Below are 20173 nucleotides of genomic sequence, written 5' to 3' on the forward strand. Positions count from 1 at the left end.
TCAGAGTTCTCACTCAGTGATGCCTGCATTTCACTGAGCTTTAGAAACAAGTGCCAGCTCTTGAATTAACACATGCCAGTTTCGCACAAGTGAAGGAAAAGTAATAATACCTAACATGAAGGATTCGTTTGAAGATCATACATGCAATATAGGGTATATGCTGGCATTTCACAAATAGCAGTTAGTATTTTAAGAAAACATATTTTCCATAAAAATGGAGACCCGTGGAAAAATTGCGTCTTTCATACCGGATCTCCTGTCTTTAAGCTCCTGTTACTCCAAATTAGCTGCCACCTCTAACTATCTCTTTCTGAAAATGCCCTACTGACAGCGATGCCGTAATGCTACCTGGCACCAGTCTACTCTCCATTAATAAAAATGAAAATAATCGTCATCCTTAATAAGAACTGGGCCATTTTCCGTTAGTAAAAATCGGACCTTTCAGGCATCTATCTTATCTAATCTTAGCCTTTCTGTTCTTAACAAGTTTACAGAAAGCCAATTTCACCCAATAAGTAGAAACAGGCATATGTTAAAAGAACACATATTTAACAAATGCACATAAGCTTACAAATATATGTCCACATGTGTCTACACATACGTATGCTTGTGGAAATTCAAGCACCATGGCATTTATTAATGGAAACCAATGTCTCCAGAGAAGGCAAAGCATAGTACTGAAACAGAAAGTAGTAAAAATGAGCAGACTTGAAAAGAATATGGTTAGCACACACATGTAAAGAAATGATAGGGAGTCAGGGGGCTGGGAGGCATAGCTAGGCACACAGGGGATGAAGAAACGTGTGTAGCTTGTCATGGAAGTAACCCCAGGTTGCAGGACTGTGATGCCAAAGCAAGTGCAGGACTGGTAACAGACCCACAGGTAAAGCTACATTGACGGAGAGGCCTTTCTGGAAAGAGAGAAGGAAGTGAGGATCCTTCACTTCTACACATTGTGAGGGTTTCCATAGGATCAGAATTTGTTTAGCTATATATATTTTCATTTAATAATCTGATGTTACCAGGACATGTGGGGAAGGAAACGTTCTGAAAAAGGAAGTGGTAATGAGGAGAAAAGTCCTAGAAAGTCAGACTATGAAATGAATGGATTGGTGGGTTCTCTAAGTACTTAATTTCCTGTCTGGGAGGTAGGTTTCTGACTCTGTACCTTATGAGTGAGGTGACCTATCAGGCTGTTTGCTGTGACGTCTGCTGCTTTCCTGCCTGTTTTATCTCCTGGATGCCCACAATAATCTTAGAGGAGACAACAGAGAGCGAGCATATGTTCAATACAAAGGCCCCGTGAAATCTGTGAGCCTGCTGTGCATCAAGTCGATGTAATTCATTTATTTTTTTAAAGTGGTGATGATACGCTCTTTCCTCTGGATGACAAATTACAGAGCACATCTGAAAAGCCTTCTCTTTGGGGAAAACATTCTGCTGCTTTTTTGTTCCTTGCATAGCATCTTTATTATGTATGATGAATAAAGAAAAGCAACATTGACTGAAGAGCCCTAAAAAGAAAAAAAGATAAAAGTACTAGATTTGAATATGTGATTATAATAACAGACACAAAGATAATACACATGTTGTATAGACAGTACTAAGCTAGGAGTAGCCATCCTTTGAAAGGTTTTTTTTTTTTTTTTAAAACTCTTTAAGATATGAATTATGGCTAAGTCTTACTGTCTTGTCACTATGTTGGGGGCAGAGTCTAGAACTGGTCAAGTTTATTATAGCAGAGGCCACCATGAAAGTTTCTCTCTGTAGGATTCTGTCGGTTACCTGCAAATTGTGATGCCTCTCTAAGAAATACAAGAGAATAGCTTTGCTTTTCTCAAAGAATACTTTTGCTAGTTATTACTAAGACTTGCGTTAGTCCTTGCAGTATCTTTGCTATGCTTACAATGATAAAGATTTACCACTGATGTTTAAATATTATGATTATGATACTTGTCTTCAGGCTACCCGGCATCTTTATCATCTGTGATTTCTTAGTGTCCTCCCTAGACATTTCAGATACTTTTCCTGTCTCCTAAAAACCCCTTATGTTCCTCCCTGTACATAATTGTCTCTTTCTCTAATAAAAATCAAAGTCCTCCAGTCTGACCACCCTCATCGGCTCTTTTCTTCAGCTTCATCTATCTCTTCTATGAACTCAGAACCAGAGAAAGGGGAAGGGCACCTCTTGTCTGAGCCAAGTCCCTTTGTCACCCTCCACTTAGATCCTCTTTCTTCCTGCCCCAGGGGTCTTCCTGTGTTCATCATCTTTGTAGCAAATGTACTTCCTTCCAAAACTTCATGCTTCCAGGAATTTATAGGTCCCTTTTAAGTTGGGAAAACCATTCCTTTGATTCAAATATTCATCACCATTCAGTGAACATTTGTTGAATGCCTATGTATCACTTAGTGTTGGGTGTTTGCAAGCAACTGAAACATCTGGTTACCTTGAACAAAGAAGGAATGTATTGGAAGGCTATGGGTGACCGTAAAATGAGTGGAAAAGTTTCTTTGGCCTTGGAGATGACATAGGCCAGAGCAATTCAGGAGAATCCAGGTGGCAAAGACTGAAGAAAGATCTCTTCTTGAAATGAAATCAATTTTAACCACCCTCACTTTCTGTATCACTCTTCCCCAAATTGAACTTCTAGGGGGTGACCGGTTGGTTAGGGCCACAATCCTGTTGGTAGATCTGAGAAGGGTAGGAAATATGGACTTAACAGTCTCACTAGGTAATACTGCATCCCGAGTGGGAGGAGTCGTTTTGAGGCGCTGTTGCCAGGAAAAAGAGAACGGGTATCAGCAAACCCAAAAAATAGCTAGTCACGGTCATCTACAATATGTCAGGCAGCCACCATGCCTGCCTTTAGAATAGATGATGAATAGAGGAAAACTAACATTTACTCAAAGGAAAATAATGATAAAAGTTGTGGAAATGAATGTCAGTTTGTGATAATGAGTCCAAATGTATACATACCATGAGATATATAAGAGAAATAGTCTCTTTTCAAAGGTGAAGACACATGAAATTAACTAAAACATGAATTATGACTAATCACACTATCTTGTCCCCGTGAAAAGATAAGAGACTGGAGCCAGTCCAAGATGAGCAAGTACCTGTCCTCAAGAGCATATGGTCAGTGGGGAGTCCAATGTGGGAAGAAGTAATTTTAAGACAATATAGAAAGCTATTGATATGAGGACACAGAGAAAGAGCACCTAATCATAGGGTGGGCTGATTCTGAGGATGTTTCCAGGAAGAAAAAAAATATCTCGGCTGGAATTTAAGATCAAACAATCTGTGGTAGATGGAATGGTGCAGTGGTGAGAAGGCCATGCTAGGAAGAGAGACTAGCTGGAGGAGAGAAGCAACATGCATGTAAAACTTGTGTGGTCACTATGTGGAGAAGGAATTTGAGGGAGCAGAGGTTGGAAGTAGGTCTGTAAGGCACTGTTAGAGCCATCACGGAACATATTAGAGAGGGCCAATAGCATGAGGATTGGAAAATGCCTGTTGGTTTGGTAGATAGGAAGCCAGTGGTGAGGTGGGAAAGGGCAGTTTGAGTAGAGCAGGAAAGACAGGAAGAAACCAGATGTGGTGCCAAGGAGGGAACTGGAGGTTCATGGGAAAGGAGAGAAGGAGGTTGACAGGAAATGGAGGATAGCATGGTGAGAGGTGGAGAGAAAGGAAGAAAAGCAGACTGACTCACCCCTGATGGGGACTGAGCAGTGACGCCTGTACTCTTACACACTGCAAAGGTGAGGTTGGTAGAGAGGAAAAGACTGAGGACACACAGAAGGACACATAAAGATCAGAGGAACAAGAAGGAATGTTGGCCTTAAATGGAAGAGATTACTTCTCCTCTGATACTGGTGATCAGAACATAAGAAGAGGTGTCAATATATGGAAGTCTGTGAGTGGGAGGACAAGGACATTGAGAGAGGCTTTCATGGGTAACCTCAAGAGGAGACTAGGAACACCTGGGCATTAAAAGAAAACCTAGGTTCACATTTTGTTCCACTATAAAAGCCAGGTGACCTCTGGAAAGTTACTAAACCAATCTAAGCCTCAATTACCCCATTTCTAGAATGGAGACCTGAAAGTACCCACCTCAAAATTAAAACACTGAGTACTGTCGCTGATACCTAGCCAGGACTTAATAATGGTATCTATTAGTAGCTGTGTAAGTATATACAAGCAAAGTATTAATGAGTTAGTTTATAATACACATGATCCCCTATTTGAGAGTAGAGTCTAGAGCCAGTGAGCCCCAGCCCTGCCACTTATCTGCTGTGTGACCTTGGAATGATAATAGTACTTACCTCATAGGGTTATTGCAAAGATTAAATAAATTAGTTCACATAAAACACTCAGGATTCTATTATTGGTATCCTGATTTCTATTTAAGTGTCAAAACAGCACCCTTCAATATATATTGTCATCTGTATTTTATAAGGGAGGCCCTCAGAGTGCAGAAGAGTTCAATGGCTTGCCCAGAGGTAGATATCTAACAAATGGCAGAGATGGACTAAAACCCAGATTCCCTGACTCTCCACATTTTATCTGCTGGGCATTAACTATGACTTTGGATGCACTGCCTGCCTGTGACCTTTAGTACTGCTCATCCATACTCTTAACTGGTCATCATCACATACTCTGTCAGTTCTTCTTGACCATTAGCCTCCAGTCTCATCCTGGGGTCTAGCCAACTAATTGTTTGTCCTGCCTTTGTGACCAGGGCCTGAAGCTCCAGCTACTGATGGTCTGTATGTAGGTAAGAACCACAGGGTAAGTATAAATTTGATTCACCTGAGGATTGTTCCATGAGTACATGATGGCAGTCACAAACATTTAAGAGAAAGGATACCATAACACCTAGTGAATGTTACATTTGTTTCTGTGAATGTAGTGAAAGAGATCTGGCCCGTTCCAAAGATGCTACACATCTGTGCCTGCTCTACCTATGCGTGTCTACACGCATAGCATCTTTCTCATCAGTATGGCCAGGTATTTCATTGCAATACAATTCAGCTCATTGGAAGCACCCAAAGACTTACCTTCTGGAGTGTACTGTGGATGCTTGACGATAAAAGTCTGACTCTGTTTCTGCTCTTGTAGCAAATCTGATGGGAATCTCAGTTCCAAACGTTATATCACATCGTGACCTTTCTTTGATGTATCTTGGTGTGGCAGACAGATGTATCTAAGCATCAAATCCAAAGTATTTCAGACTAGCCTTGTTCTTCGTAACACGATTAGGAGACAGAATGGCCCTTCTGTGCAATCCAGCTTTACCATATAAAAGAAAACGTACGTAAAAAGCAGATTCTCCATATTTAGACATGAGGTTCTTTGGGGTCAGGTTTTATTTAATTTCCATACACTTAGGTTTTACATTCAAAATGTATTTCCACTTCATGGACTTAATGAGTCAAACATTAAGGATTGAAAGGAGAATTCCAATAGTATTTTAAAACAATTAAGCTGCAGAATGTCAATATTTGGACACCTAAAAAGAAAATATTTCTTTTAATGAGTGCTAATGTAATCATTAATATACCAAAGAAAGGGTGCATGGAGACCATTGAATTCACTAATGTCTTAAAGAAGGGCAGTTTTAGTTCAACTGCTAAGGAAATGTTTTATTTCAGCTAGGAAGAAAAGGGTTTTATATACAAATGAAATGGCTTTACAGTATGGGAAGGATTTGGAGGGAGTGAAAAAGAAAGCCCTAAGCATCAGAAGTATTAAACAGGGATGTGCAGGAAGGACAAGGCGGAGAGGAGGGCGGGGTAGAGGGTGCTCTCTAAATGGGCTTCATTTCAGATCCTTGACTGCTCTTGCTGGCTCCACATTAGAAGCTGCCTCTGTAAATGGTAAAGGGACCCTTACATATTGTCAGGGCTACCTGATGCATGGCTGTGAACCTGACAAACACAGGGCAAGAGAAGGCACAAAATAATGGGAGAGCAGACCCTGGGACCCGTTTCAGGCCAAGAAGAGAGCAGAAAGATGCACAGAAGAAAGTCGCACAGGTGCCACACGGAAGGTTTCTGCTCTACTCAGTTATCTCAAACCCATAGGATCAATGTCAATTTTAAGCCAAATTTACTAACCTGGAGACTTAGGATTTTTCAACATCCCTTCTGTCACTGGTGGGAATTTTGGTATTGATCCATCTCAGAGGGACTGTGGAATGGTCCCTCCGATGGATTCTGTGGTATAACTAAGGATAAGAACTGGGTACTTAGATTTTGTTAGAAAATGTGGGAAATGAGTATCATTTGTTAGAAGAAGAAATATTGAAACAACAACAGGGCTTACAAATGTGTTGACTGAAGGGAAAAAATTTAAATAGAGACTTGGGTGCCAAAGAAGTAAAGGGATGTAAAAATGTAACCAACTGTCTAAAAAGATTTAGTAAAATCATTCATTTGCTTAGCAAATATTTTCGAAGAACCTACTATGTGCTAAACACTGTGCCAGGCTCTTCATATACCATGGTTAATAAGACAGTTGCTGACCTTGTGGAAGATCCAGACAAGTAGATAGGAGTTAACAATGAAGTTTGATCTGCGTTCTGATGGATGATCATTCTATAATGAGACCAAGAGCCAGAGCACCTACCTGAGCTTCCAGTGTGTTACTGACAACTTGTTAGGAGATGTGAAACTAAGCTGATAACTGAGGGGAAACGGTAGCCAGGCAAATGCAAGCATACCTGGAAGACTGAATGGCTGAGGCCTGGAGGACACCCGAAAGGCCTGCACAGCTCACTGGAGAAGTTGGCGGGAAAGGTAGACCACTGGGGCGGCAGAAAGCTGAAGGAAGAGAAGTAACATTTATTGAGAAACCACTGTGAGGCATGTTTTACATACATTATCTTATTTCATCTTCAATATAACAGATTTTGCCTTCATTTCACACATGAAGAAAAAAGAATTGCAGGGAGAATAGGTGACTTGGCCAAGGACACACAGCTTAGTGCCAACCCCATTAGAACCCAACCTCAACCATTTCTGTCCCTGAGCCTTCATGCTTCCCATGGATTTAAGGAAACGATAACCATTGGCACCTGGGCGGCTCAGTTGGTTGAGTGACCAACTTCGCCTCAGGTTATAATCTCATGGTCCGTGAGTTCGAGCCCCGTGTGGGGCTCTGTGTTGACAGCTCAGAGCCTGGAGCCTGCTTTGGTTTCTGTGTCTCCCTCTCTCTCTCTACCCCTCCCCTGCTCACGCTGTCTCTCTCTCTGTCTCTCTCTCTCTCAAAGTATAAACATTAAAAAAAATTAAACAATAACCTATTTTCCAAAGATGGCTAATTAAACCACAAACCAAATCAGTCCTAACCTTTATTTTTTTTTTTAATTTTTTTTTTTTTAACGTTTTATTTTTGAGACAGAGAGAGACAGAGCATGAACGGGGGTGGGGCAGAGAGAGAGGGAGACACAGAGTCGGAAGCAGGCTCCAGGCTCTGAGCCATCAGCCCAGAGCCCGACGCCGGGCTCGAACTTAGGGAGCGTGAGATCGTGACCTGAGCTGAAGTCAGAGGCTTAGCCGACTGAGCCACCCAGGCGCCCCAGTCCTAACCTTTAAATAATGTCAAATCTTTTCTGGGGAAAGTTTTCATGTCTGGTACAGAGTCCCTCAACGAAAGAGTGACAGGTATATGGAGTGTATGGTGTAAGAAGCAAAGTGATAGTAATATAACGGGAACCACGGTCTTAGTTTCCTTGGATCTTCAGTATATCCGGTAAGGTTGAGGTGCATTTGCTAAATCCACATCACCCTGCTGCTGCTTGTACTTGCAGCTGAATGCAAAATTCGTTGCTTCCTGCTCCGTTCATCTTGGGACGAGGACTTTTTTGATTATAGTTAGTTTTACACTGGTCTGTGTCTTCTATGAGTTGTAAAATCTGTCTCACAGACTCACTTGGTAGAGTGCGTGAGATCGGGCCGATGTGGATTCCTAGTCCTACTGTAAACTACGCACTACGGTAAAGTGCGCTTTATATACTTTAATTGAGTGCAGTGGTGAGGTGGTACATGTTGAACAACCGGTTCTTAGGGGAAAGAAATTGCTAATTTGTAACATTTGCCAATTTCCATAGTCTAAATGCTCCCCTGGTTGCCAGCTAGCAGTGTGATGTCACTGAGTGAGGACTTCGAAGAGCTGTGTCAGAGGGTTGTGTTGTCTAGTTTTCCCACCATTCACATATACTAGATATAAAAAGGTAGTAAGATAATTAGCAAGTACTGTGTTTTGAGTACTTACTGGCTTTAATGTCAATATGGCTTATTTAATTGCAAGTTTATATAACTTGATTTTTAGTAATGGGTGTGTCCAATAATTGGCTCATAGAATTCCTGAGAATTTAGCAATTGGCCCTTCCGAGCAAGTAGCAGCTGGCTCCAGCACACCGCTGAATCATGAGCGTCTAAGGCAGGAAACCTCTTTGTGCTCATCATTGTGTTTTCAGTGCTTCGTATGTGGCCTAGAACTCAGAAGATGTTTGGTTCATCAATAAATGATGAATAAAAAAAAAAAAAAAAAAAAGCACAGGCAAATGCAAAACCAAGTTGCTGCCTCAATAGGAAAAAGACCTTAGATATGTCCCATAGCCTTTCTGGTCTCTCATGCTTCATCTGTAAGGCAAGGGGCTTGGATGATTTTCACTGACCTATGGCTCCCTGCAGCTCTCACATTCTCCATATTCTAATGACCAAAAGAAGCAAAATCTGTGATTATCCAACTATTTTCTTACCTGTATGCTTATATTGTGATGACAACATTATAATTACCTCATGTAGGACTTAGGCACCAAGTGAATATGAGATTCAGAACTTACTTTATCTTGAATAGAGATGAAGACTACTTAATTTGCTTCTATTTACTCTGGAATTGTTAGGCCATTTGTCTAGATTTGCTTTAGCAGGGCATCATCATGTGGTCTTATATATTTGGACTTAATGAAAAAATCTGACTATTTAAGTGATAGGAGAAAAAAAGGTCCTCATTTTCAGATGTTTGATAAAACTTAAATGCTAACTTTTTTGGAGCAATGAGCTTATCCTTTGAAGGGGAGATCAGAATAAACACTAAATTCAATAAATAACCACATTATGAAAAGAACCCAAATGTTCATTGATGATGAATAGATCAAGAAGACACACACACACACACACACACACACACACACTGGAATATTACTTGCTGATTAAAAAGAATGAAACCTTGCCATTTGCAACAACACAGATGGAACTAGAGTGTGCTATGCCAAGCGATATAAGTCAGTCACAGAAAGATAAATATATGATTTCACTCATAAGTGGAATTTAAGAAACAAAACAGTTGAGCTATATTGGAAAGGGAAGAAAAGATAAAAACGGAGGGAGGTGAACCATAAGAGACTCTTAAATGGAACAAATTGAGGGTTGCTTGGAGGAGTGTTGGGTGGGGGGGATGGGGCTAAATGGGTGATGGGCTTTAAGAAGGACATTTTTTGGGATGAGCACTGGGTGTTATATGTAGGTGATGACTCACTAAATTCTACTCCTGAAGTCGTTATTATACTATATTTAAGCTAACTTGGATTTAAATAAAATTAAAAAAAAAATAATAAACACTAAAGATAAAGCCTTTATCATAGTTTAAGCCATTTTTCTAAAACTCGTCTGATCCCCTCTTTCCTCACGGAATACTGGTATTCCATGAAACCCAGTTTGGAAAATGCTGGTCTTGATGCTTTTTGATAACTAGCCATGAATTGGACCAGAAATAAATGGTTTTATTATTTGTTTACATGTGTTGAATAATTTACAATTTTGAAGTTTCATGTTTTCAATGATTAATTTAGAATTCTACCTATCCAGGTGTTATTAAACACCATTGACCTGATCTTTAGTAGAAAGCAAAAACAGATGGTGTATTAGAGTAATCTCACGGTAAATGTGGAAAGACTAAGACCTTTTCCTCTTCCAGATTTCCTGAAGATATCCAGTATAATTTGCCACCCCATTCACCTTGTTTGTAAAATGAGGCAGATAGACTAGATATGTCTCAGAGTGTCAGATTTATGCTGTTAGCCATGTCACCAATGCAGAGGGAGCCCTGTCAATGGGGAGGATTATGGTACTAAAACCTGAAACACATTTGGAGAAGTGAAGGGGGAACCAGAGAAGAGTTTAATTAATCTACATGTTCTGATGTTTGAATGTTGACACACTCAATCACACTTAGGTCCAAGAGAACTTAGAAAAAAAATTTCCCCTGGGAGAATAGACTTGATTTACATGGGACTTCTTTCATTAAATTCAGTGAAGCCTGCAAAACTTGCTAATGAAGGAAAATTATGAAGTATTCTGGCTCAATTTGCTTGCTCTTTCCATAATAATTTGGCCTCAGACCATCTTACACAGACTCTAAGGTAATCAAGTTTCCAAGAAATTAGCCTCTCATTCTTTAGCTTAAGATTCAGAGAAGTATGTTTTGCTCTTATCAGAAGGATTAAGAAGATACGGTAAAACTGGATTGGTAATCTGACTTTATTGTAAGACATTTAGGTTATGTTAGACATTAAATTTTAACATATTTTTTGAATATATGCAGATGTCTCCATAGAACTTCTCAACTTTCCTAAGGCATTACTGATCTCTCAACCCTTAGGAAAAAGGTCTAGAACAGATGTTTCATGGAAGTGTGGGGGTGAAATAGTTAATTAAGTCTTTGCTATTTCAAGGATTTGAGATTTTTATGTTGCCCTCTCCAATCTATCCTATACTTTGCAGTCAGAGTGATCAATATTAGCATACAGATCTGTTTAAAACTTTCCTTTAAAGCGGTCCTAGTGCTCTGAGCAGAAGGTACAAACTCCTCAGCTGGGAGGTCCGATATGATACAACTGTTGTCTGCCACTCTCCTCTTGAATAAATTAGGGTGGGCTTTACATTGGTTTTTGGTTTTTCCATGGTGTCACTCAACTCTCAAGTGTTTACCACACCACAGATTACTCAGGCATCAAGAACAGCTCAGGTCAACAGCAAGGATTTGTTCATTGTAATCTACTTAGGGACTCAGGCTACCTGGGTGTCTCCACGTCAAATGTTGCTGGTTGTTCTACTAGAGGGAAAAAAGCTATGGAGAGTCCCACCTCAGCAACTAGGTGCTCTGACCTTGACCTGACCCTTGTGCTCACAACTCATGGCCATAACTAGTTACAGGAACTCATCTAGCCACAAGAGAGCCTGCTGTGTGTCCAGAGGAAGAGAGGGGTGAACATACTGGTGAACAGTGCTGATGACTGCCACAAGGCTTCAGTTTTTTGCTATTGACTGTCCTCTACAGATCTACACTCCAGAGGTCATCACAACACCATCCATTTAGCTGTTCATGCCCTTCATCACAGCACGAGATCTGTTCACTCAGCCTCTTCACCTATGCAATTCTTTCACTTACTCCTCTCTCTTCCTTCCCCCTCCTTCACTTTGCATTGAGGCTCAGAATATTCTTCCTCTTCTTCCTTTCCTCTTCCTTTATAACTCAGTTTTTCTATTACCTTGTTCAGGAGGCTTCTCTCTGCATTCCACAAAGCTGGCTTCCACAAAGCTGCATTCCACAAAGCTGACCAGTCCCTTCTCTAGTCTCTGTAACAGAAACTGTATCACACTGTATTGCAAATGCTTGTTTATCTACCCCTGTCTTGGAGATGGGTAAAGAAGCATTTATAATTCACTGTTCCAAGTACCTTGCACAGTGCCTGGCAAAGAGTCAATAAATAAACAATTAATAATTGCTGTTTGAGTGAATTGGTTCCAAGAGCTTCTTTATAGTGAATAACTTAGCATCATTATGGATGTGAGAAATTCCTCATACTCTAGTTTTCAGACTATTGCATTAGTTAAAAGAATGATCCAATCATAGGTCTATTGGTTTACTTGATGACAACAATTCAGAAAATGAGTTTTAGATTTTCATGTGGCTGAGAATATACCTAGCCACTCAAGCTAGTGGTGCCATACATGGGGTTGAGCAGCAGCATGTAACATGGAGTGTAAGTTCAAAGTAAAATATTCTAACGTACTTGGCCCTTAAGAGCATAAAGTAAATAGTCACCAAATAATACTGCTTGTTCTTAGAATCCAGCCTTGCAAATACAGCTAGTCAACACAAACAGGTCAACTTTGTTTAAATACATTATTTTCCTTCTGTGAACACTTAGAAACTAGAGGAAGAGACAATACAAACATTTCTTGCTTTCAACTTGACAATCTTCAAAAGAAACTTTCAACCTATGCATCAATCATATGGGAAATTTAAACATGAAGTAAGAATAATTTTATGTCTCATTCCACAACTGATAGTGTGTGGTTAAATTACCCAAGGAGGGAGTTGAGAATACCAATCACTGTCATTGGCCTATTCTTCAAATTCTGTCCCATGATTTGCCAAGTTTCTCAGATGAAGCTCAAGCAACTCAAAGAATTAACACAATTGTTAAGGCACATTCTTAAAGTATAAGCATTTGGGATTAGCTCTGAGCCTTATGTATAAAAAGTGCCAAAAAACCAAGGGGATAATAGCATATAAGCAGGAAGAAAATTTTCATGCTACACACACACACACACACAGACACACACACACACACATATGTGTATACATAATTATTTACATATATATTACATGCTTTAAAGTCTGAGAAAATTGTTACTAGAACATCAAACACCAGGTAAACTCATTTCATGGGAAAAGAATACAAAGAAAGGATTAAAAAACAAATAGTCTAATTCTGTAAAATACTTGACTCAGATTGTGGAGACCTGTTTTGTTTCCTTCAGAGCCAGAACTGGGAGAGGTTAATAGTGAACTACGGTGAATGCATTCTGAGGCCAAAACTTAACATCTGCTGAAGGATAGGTGTCAATTCCATGGGACACTGGGGAAGAGAAACCCTCTGGGTCTCTGCAGTGTTGCTTTTCTTCTTTCTCAACCCCCCAAAATGGATACAACCTTAACAGAGTGAGAGGAGAGCCAGCTTGGCCAAAGAGGACTCACAGGCTGAGATTTGTTCCATGTGGTCAGCATAATCCTAGACCTAAGGGGATTCTTTACATAACTACCAAATCCAAACACCACTTTGCAAGGTACCCAAATACTTTAAACTTTATGTTTTGCAAATAATGCACAATTAATGTTGCTTATGAATTTTACACAATCGTTGTATCTTGATATGTGGTTACATTTGTGTACAAATTTGTTTTGATAATTTTATAATTTCTTTAGGTAGTCAATTTCTTGAAGACATGGAACATGTGTGGAATGAGAACTATAATTTTTTTTTTTTTATAACCTAGCGTCAGGTATCTTAGGAATGGTAAACATGTGTAAGAATAATAATGAAAAAACTATTCCAGAAATGACATGAAAGTGCTGAAAAGTTCTCAAGACTTTATAGATAGCCTAGAACTAATGTTTGATTTGGGGACAAAACAGATAGAAGTCTGAAAAGATCTTTCCCCACTGTGAAGTTAAGTTGAAGGTAAGTTGACAGTATTTATGAAAAATATTAGCTAACTTATGTTTAAATAATTGTCATAATCATTATCTCAGTCAAACATATCTAAGTATTTTTACAGAAAAGTGTTTAACAACTTAAATAAACTCTTACTGAGCCAGGGAGTGGGAGAGGCAAACAGCTGTTATACCCAGTGGTCAGAATGGTGTATTTACTCCCTGTAAGGGGTTAAGGAGGTCACTCTCATGCCCTTGAGAGAAGAGTGGAAAATGGTAGACAGCTGCCCCCACTGTTGGAGCTTACCAGAACTAGAAAAGGCAGGTCTAGATGAAGTCACTGGCTCTGAAAATCTGACTTCTTCCTCTCTTGACTGTTTTGCTAGATGGGTCCTGAGACTGCCAGAGTCCAGGACCTAACTGAAGCTTTCAAACAGAGAATGTGCATGAGAAGCCATCGAAAATTCCATGTTTCAGAGCTCACAAGATTGGTAAAGGTCACTGAGCCTAACTCTTTCATTTTACAGATGGGAAACCTGAGGCCAAAAGGGGTTCTGTGACTTGCCCAAGCTCACACAACAAGTGAGTAACACAAAAGCCAGACTCTTGACTTCCAGCCCAGTGTATTTTCCATGACACAACACAACACATGAGTCATCTGGAGAAAGGAGCCTAGAATTATAAGGGTGGGGCAGCAATTGAAGAGAGATTTAGGTATGTAGCTTTGGCAGAGTGCTCTCTTTAAGACAAAGGAGTTATTCTGGAGTAAATGTCCCCAGTGTTAACATTTAGAAATCACAATACCCAGTGGGATCTTCAGCTGTCAGGGTAAGAAGTTTGCTTTCTAGAGAAAAACAAAAACAAAAACAAGTTTGCCCTGACAAGGGTCTAACAATTGCATGGGCTCTCTGTGGGACCACAGTCATGAAAGCTTGTCTTGGTTTGTCAGAACCCCACCATGGAAGGGTGGACTGCAGGCCCCTGTGGCTAGCAAAAAGGGTGGCTTTGGGAAGGGTGGTACTTTCTAACAGATGGCTCCCATCTGGCCACCAAGTCAGAACCACTTTTGTGAAAAGGCTGCTGCTTTCCAGGGTTTCTGGCATGTGCGTTCCAAACAGGATCAAGAACATCTGGAGAACTTGGAACCAGAAATACGCTTAGGTCATGGCCTCTAGGCAAACGATCAGCAAACGGAGTCACTGAAATCTCTGTTTCAGAAAGCATTAGCTGAGGGTCTGGAAGCAGTGCTTAGGTGAGCCCATATCCATAGGTCCTACTTCTATCTCTGCCTGCTTCTCTGGGTTGGGCTTTTACTGGAGCCCAAGTTTCATATGTGAACAGTGCTTTCCAACTAAGGAATTTAGATGCACAAGGGAACAGAATAATCATAGATTCATAGGGGATGCTGGGATAGGTGGTGGAAGACCTGATCCTTGAGTCCTTACAAATGTCTGTGGTGGGTATTAGGAGGAAAGGTATGGGGGAACGGGGTTCTTCTAAGACATTGAGAGAAATCTGAAATATTTAGAACCTCCATAGCATGTTGTAGAGTTGATGGCATGAATGTCATGAGGTGAGGTTTTGGTTTTCTTGCTGTTCCATATATTTTCTGTGCCCAGAAAGGAAGGAAAAAAGAATGACAGAAATGTAATGTGCATAGCATATATAAATTTTACTCTGAGATGGAATTTGTAGAAAAGTGCCTTTACAGTTAGGACTGAGAATCTAAGATAGTTCTCTATATTTCCGAGCTCTCTACTACCACCATCATCTACCCGCACAGTTATCATTTTAGCACTTATTACCTTGTAATTTTCCATTTTCTTCTTTCTGTTAGCTTCAGATTCTAAATACCTTGAGGGCTTTATTCCATGATCCATTCAGCACAGAATTGTACTTATTGAAAGACCAGAAGCAATGATATTAATGCAGCAATAATTGACAGTGATGATTATGATTATAGCAACAATTGTACATGTGCAGCATTCTATATGTGGCTTGCAAAGCACTTTCACATATATTGTACCATTTCAAAATTTGACTAAATTTGTGGAGGCAGATGGTTCCCTTTGAGAAAACTGAACCTCAGAAGGAAGCACTTCCCCTTGGGCTCCCAACTGATAATTGAACAAAATTCAGCCCAGGTCTTCTGTCTCCAGTTCAGATGCTTTTTCAATGGTCAAGAGGGTATCTAGATTTCAAACAATGTGTTCATCAGAGAATTGACTCACCAAAGTTGCTAGTTTTATACATATACATTATGAGAAATGGAGGTGTGTACAATCTTGCCTTCAGTGTTTAATTATGCAAAATTTTGGAGCAACAAAGTCGCTTTTAATTAAGAAGCTTTATAATGGTAAAGACTAATTCACAACTAAACCAAACCAAAAAAAAAAAAAAAAAAAAAAAATCAAAGGGCCTCTAAAGCCTTAAATGAAGAGATTCTTGAGTAAAAACATTAGTTGTTCAGCCCCTTTTTTGGGTACCACAAGCAGTATGTCTTTATTCATATCACGTAACATTGATTTTTCCCATCTAAAAAATGATAAAGCTGAACCAAATGGTGCATCTGTCAATTCCTGTCCTTAGTCTGTACAGGCTGCTATAACACAAACATCATAGATTGGGGGCTTAAACTACAAAAATTGTTTCTCATAGTTTTTGTGGCTGGGAAGTCCAAGATCAAGGTGCTAGTAGATTTGGTGTTGGGTGAGGACCATGGTTCACAGACTTTCAACTTGTCCTTGTGTCATCACTTGGTGGAAAGGGCAAGAGAGCTCTCTGGGGTCTTTATTATAAGGGCACTAATGCCGTACGTGAGGGCTCCACCCTTCTGACCTAATCACTTCCTAAAGGCTAAAGGTGTGCCTTCTAATGCCATCATATTGGAAGATAGGATTTTAATATATAAATTTTTGGAGGACACAAACATTCAGTCCACAACACTTCCCATGACAAAATTCCATGCTTCTGTTATGCTAATTAAAAGAGTTGGAAGGTAAGCGTTAATTACGGCTGTGCAAAGCATAGTGCTCATTTCTAGTGGGGGAACTTCTTTTATTTGGCCACTTGAACACAGTTACTGATATGCTGTTAATTAGGATTCAGGAGATAAAGTTCTCCATATACAAAACGGTTAGGAATTAGAAGTCAAGGTTTGAAAGGTCACTTTTAATCAGTCCGTAACTATAGGAAAATCAAGAAACTGGGAGACATGTTCCTTAAGGGTTTGAAATTATGCCCCTAGATTGGCCATCTTCCACAGATTACCATCGGTCAAGGACATGATCAAGCACATTTAGTAAAACTACATTGAAGATTGTATTCTAAAAATAAGAGGTTTCTTAAATACACTTCTTCACATCCTATTTATACTATTGCCTCTCCTCAATTCAGGAGCTCTGCCTGCAGGGCTGGACACTGCCACTAAAGAATCACTAGGATGACCTTTCTAAGGAGGACCAATGGTCTGTTGGTGAGATGTGCTAATAAATCACATGCAGAACCTGATATCCAGTGCTATGTGGAAATTACTGTTTCAGTAACCTCATAGAATGGATTCACAGTCATATCAAAGCATAATTTGGGAATGGAAGCCTTCCTTATGTAGGAAATGTTAAGCATAAGAGTGGTTCTTGTTCACTCACAGAATCTCCTAACGGGCATCTGTTTAAATCCTGTGGTGAGAGAACTCAGAACCTAGAATCAGTAAAATATTAAAATAGCCTACTGAAAATGAATTCACTGAGGGCTTACACCAGATGCATTCAAAAGTCAACAATTTTAATGCAACCTGGGTGTTCATGAAAGGCCCAGAGAGTTACAGGCTGAAATCTTAATGCAGCCACCTCTGCGTATAAAATCTAAATTTTAAACTGTAGGTTTCATTCAAAGCAAAGTTGCTAATGCTGAAGGATCATGTTGGATCAGTGGGAATTGTTTGCAGAGGACTGGCAGGGAGGCCAAAGCAGTGGAGGCTTGATGATGGTGTGGGTCTCAATCATCCAGAATGGCTTTAGCTGATGCACCCAAATACATCGGAACCATTTTCTCTGAGTTTCAGAATCGTTTCTAGGAGTGTATGGAGCTTGTGGAAAATTAATCACTCAGTAAGGCCTTCCCTTCTCTGTTCATGTTTTTAATGACTAAAACCCAAGTAGAGTGAACATGAAGAAAAGCTATGATAAAAATTAATCTAGTGGGTAGATATCAGGAACAGTCTGTAAATTGTTATGGAAATAATATCAATAGTAACATAAGCAGCATACGTGGAATGTTTACTTTGCTGCAAAATGTATGCTGAGATGTTAATTCTGACAACATGCATGTGGAGGTAGGTATGAATGTTCTGATTTTATAGAATTAAGGAAGTGAGCCTGGGAGAAAAGAAGCAGCATGCTCCAGGACACATGCCAGAGAGCTCAACAGTCACAGTTGGAATGCAGATGTGTCTATACTCATGTTCTCTCACTCTCTTCCTTGCCGGGAGCAATCTAGCTGAAGGATGGTAAACAACATGGAGGAAGTTCCTAGAGGAAAATTGGGAATTTACATGATATGATGATCTCATTTCATATGATGATGGAAATGAAATTAAATTTTAGCTTCTAGCAATTAAAAGCTCTCTTTTCCTCCTATTCCTGCCACTGCCTTTGGGTCTCCCAAAGGTTGGATATTAACCATACAACAGAGACTTTTTGATACTAGAGCAGGATTTATTCCAAACTGTTGGTGGCCCAAGGACTATGTCATTCACTTGGCATGCATTATTGCTGTGAGCCTCACTATGATGCAGCAAGATGGCTAGTATTCCCATTTTGCAGCTGATTAAAAAAAAGTCTCAGAAAGTTTAGGTAATATTCCTAATATCCTGCACTTCTTAAGTGGAGTGGGATAAGAACTGAGGGCTGCTTGACTCTGACAACCAGCCCTGTGGGAAAACAGGGTATGACCTGTGTTTCTGATCCCAGGCTACTCATTAGAAACACATAGGACTTCAAAATCAAAAATGCCTAGATTTCCCCTCAGACCAATCAAATCAGAATTTCATGGTGAGGGAGGACCTGGGTCTCCATATTTTCCAAAAGCTTCCCAAGAGCTTCTAATAAGTGGTCAAGAGTGCGAACTATTGCCATATCCAGCCATTGACTAAGCCAGTTTGTGGCACATAATAATCTTTCAACAGCACGCTGACTTAAAGATTAGGTTTTGTTGTTGTTTTTGTTGTTTTGTTTTTTAGCTACTATGACAAATCTAATCTCTTATATGCTGGTAAATGGTATCTGATAGCTGACATTATCTATTCAATTGTTAAGGATTTGATAGGCAAGGATTTTCCTGGTAGTGGATAAACATAAGCAGGAGAGTCAGAAGAGGTACGGCAAAGGTCTATCTATCCTGATGGCTGCTTCATTTTTCTAGTAGATGTGGAAATGGAATTAGTAGCCATTGTGTTTAGGACTTAGTCCCGGTGAATACCAGAGTACCCATTCCCCAGGATGGCATACAAGAGCCTTTGGTGGACTGAGAAGAAAATTCTTGTCATTGTCCTGAACTTTTGCATCAGTGGTCACATACTCTTGATGTAATAGACACAGGTAATTCTGGTCATAGCTTCCACTATCAGTTCTCTGCAACAAATTGGTCAGCATGATATGGCATAGTACGGACTCTGCTTTACTTGAGACTCATAGAATGATGGAATGAAGGATTCTATGGGTAGATAATTTCCTCCAGTGACATTTTCATGGTCCATGACAGAAGGAATGTTATTCCTTCCTTCTCACTCTGACCTCCTTCTCAACTCCAGACACATAGTAAATGATTACACAAATCTGGGGATAAAACTGTTCCAGAAGTGAGAGACCCAGCTATGTTTGTAAAGGTTGCCTGAGATGATTCTTTCGAGTCCCCACAAGCTATCATGTTAAAAAAAAAAAAAAAAAAAAAAAGGACCTAATGATTTGCATTGGTAATTATGACGTTAAATTTAAATTCAAATAGGGAGATGGCTAGCAGAACGTGTTTTGAGTTTAAGTTGTCAGTATTCTGTGTCAAGTTTGAAATCAGTATACTCAAACTGGAAGCTGCTTTGTAGTAGAATCTGTGATTGAAATGCTAAAATATTGTTTTAAAATATGGATCCATTGGAAGAGATAAAAATGGTGCATATTTGCATATTAGTTGGATGGCAGATATTTAGCGTGTTCCCATGCTCCTGGAAGGCATTCCTGATTGATCAGGATACTTTATCTCCTCTTTCTCTGGTTAGGCACAGACATGTACTCAGAAACATTATTAGCACTGTAACCCATGCAGCAACTGCTAATAGATCAGATTTGGCACAAAAGATAAAACCTATTATAGCAAGTTACAGCTTACAAATTATATTCATGCTTATTACCTTGTTAATATTGCAAAGTTAAAGTCTCTATAAGATATTAAGGTGGAGGTGATTATAAAAGACGGCAGGGCTGCTCAAATTCCTTTTGAATGATAGGTAAATACTGCAACCTTTAAAAAAAAAATTTTTTTTTTTAACATGCTTCCATGTTCCTAAATCCAGCAGGGGGAGTATCCTGCTTTCTCAGACCCCTTTTAACACCTAATTTCAATGCTGACAGTTTATTTTATCATCCCCGCCCACCCCCCCCACCCCCCCATCGT

The 20173-nt window shown here is 39.7% G+C and overlaps 1 long non-coding RNA gene across 11 annotated transcripts in view; it reads right to left on the reverse strand.

The window, feature by feature from the left end:
- Positions 1–1374: 1374 nt before the first annotated feature.
- LOC122204917 overlaps positions 1375–20173 on the reverse strand; it is an 85481-nt gene continuing 66682 nt past the window's right edge. For 10 of the 11 annotated variants that reach the window (XR_006195838.1, XR_006195842.1, XR_006195841.1 and 7 more), the window contains 3 exons: positions 6723–6822; positions 5059–5277; positions 1375–1514 (listed from right to left, as the gene is read on the reverse strand). This is a non-coding gene — a long non-coding RNA (uncharacterized LOC122204917). The remainder of the gene's footprint in view (positions 1515–5058; positions 5278–6722; positions 6823–20173) is intronic. The other variant, XR_006195832.1, reaches the window with a different exon arrangement.

The sequence above is a fragment of the Panthera leo genome, chromosome D4, assembly GCF_018350215.1.
Source record: "Panthera leo isolate Ple1 chromosome D4, P.leo_Ple1_pat1.1, whole genome shotgun sequence".
Taxonomy (NCBI): Eukaryota; Metazoa; Chordata; class Mammalia; order Carnivora; family Felidae; genus Panthera; species Panthera leo.